The following is a 1,359-nucleotide window of genomic DNA, read 5'->3' as shown; positions in this document are numbered from 1 at the left end:
ATTTGGGGTGTATTTTTCAATTCAAGATTTCCGTTTGTTTCTTCCTTGTATCTTCTATTTCTTTGCTGAGACTTTCTATTTAAAAAAAAATTTCAACTACATTTTTGATTGCTTGTTGAAGCATTTTTATGGTGATTGCCTTAAAATCCTTGTCAGATAATTCCAAACTTCCAACATCTCTGTCATTTTGGCACTGGTGACTATTATTTGTTTTTTCTCAAATTGATATTTTTCTGGTTCTTGTTATGATGAGTGACTTTTTAATTGAATCCTTGACTTTGGGGTATTCCATTATGAGACTCTGTATCTTCCTTAAATCTTCTATGTTGCTGGCTTTCTCCAAAACTGCTCTGTTGGGTAAAGGAGAATGGTGAGGGTGCTACCTTATTATTGTCAGATGGGGACTGGCACTGACAGAGTGGCCTAAAGGGGAGTGGCAGAGATGAAGGTTTCAGTTTCCTACTCAGACTTTCCTGACACAATCTTAGTAGAGGGCTGAGATACCTCATTATGTCCTGGTGAGTATGAATGTCTAGGCTCCTCATTCATCCTTTTCTGATGGGAACGGAACTCCGTTGTGTGTATGTGATGTTTACCTGTAATAGAACATTTATCCTTTTTTTGGTAGTGTGGGGTGTGTGTGTGTGTGTGTGTGATGTTAGGCTGGAGTAGAACAGTTATTGTCCAAAAGTTTTCAGTTTTGCTAGGTTTCCCCCACCCTAGTCTTTTGGTTAGAAAGAACTAAACTTTGTTGGAGCTATTTTTTGTTCTTCACCTGTTGGTGTTTCTAAGTTGCTGGCTTTGCCAGCCCCGTGTCTGGGATAAAAGAGACAAAAAGAAAACCCTGGGAACTCATTTCCATGTCATTCTTTTGATCCTAAGGTTTCTAGAAGTTTGTATTTCATTCTCCACTTTCAGAGTCTCTTTATGCTTGTTTCATATATGATATCCAGAGTTTTAAATTATGCTTAATAAGCAGAATAGGGAAATGTACTTCTCCTCCATCCTTCTGGAAGTGGAATTTTGTCATTTATTTTTGTTTTGATCTTATATATCAAAACATTGCCAGGCTCATTAAACACAGTAATTAATGTATATACTCTTTTGAATTTTCTTACGTATCAGACTATGATACTACCTACGTATTATGAGAGTTTTATTTTTGTCCCCCAGATCATGTTTGTTCAACCACTTCTAGAATATGTAGATCTGTGTCTTATATTTTGTGGGATTCAATTTACTAATGCTTTTTGAGTATTTTTGCATCTCTATTCTTGAGAAATATTATTCTATAGTTTTTTTTACTTGTGTTTGTCTAGCGATAATGTTGTTCTCATAAATGAATTAGGAAGTATTCCC

Source organism: Bos javanicus, chromosome 15 (genome assembly GCF_032452875.1).
Source record: "Bos javanicus breed banteng chromosome 15, ARS-OSU_banteng_1.0, whole genome shotgun sequence".
Taxonomy (NCBI): Eukaryota; Metazoa; Chordata; class Mammalia; order Artiodactyla; family Bovidae; genus Bos; species Bos javanicus.
Note: the sequence above shows the minus strand (reverse complement) of the source record.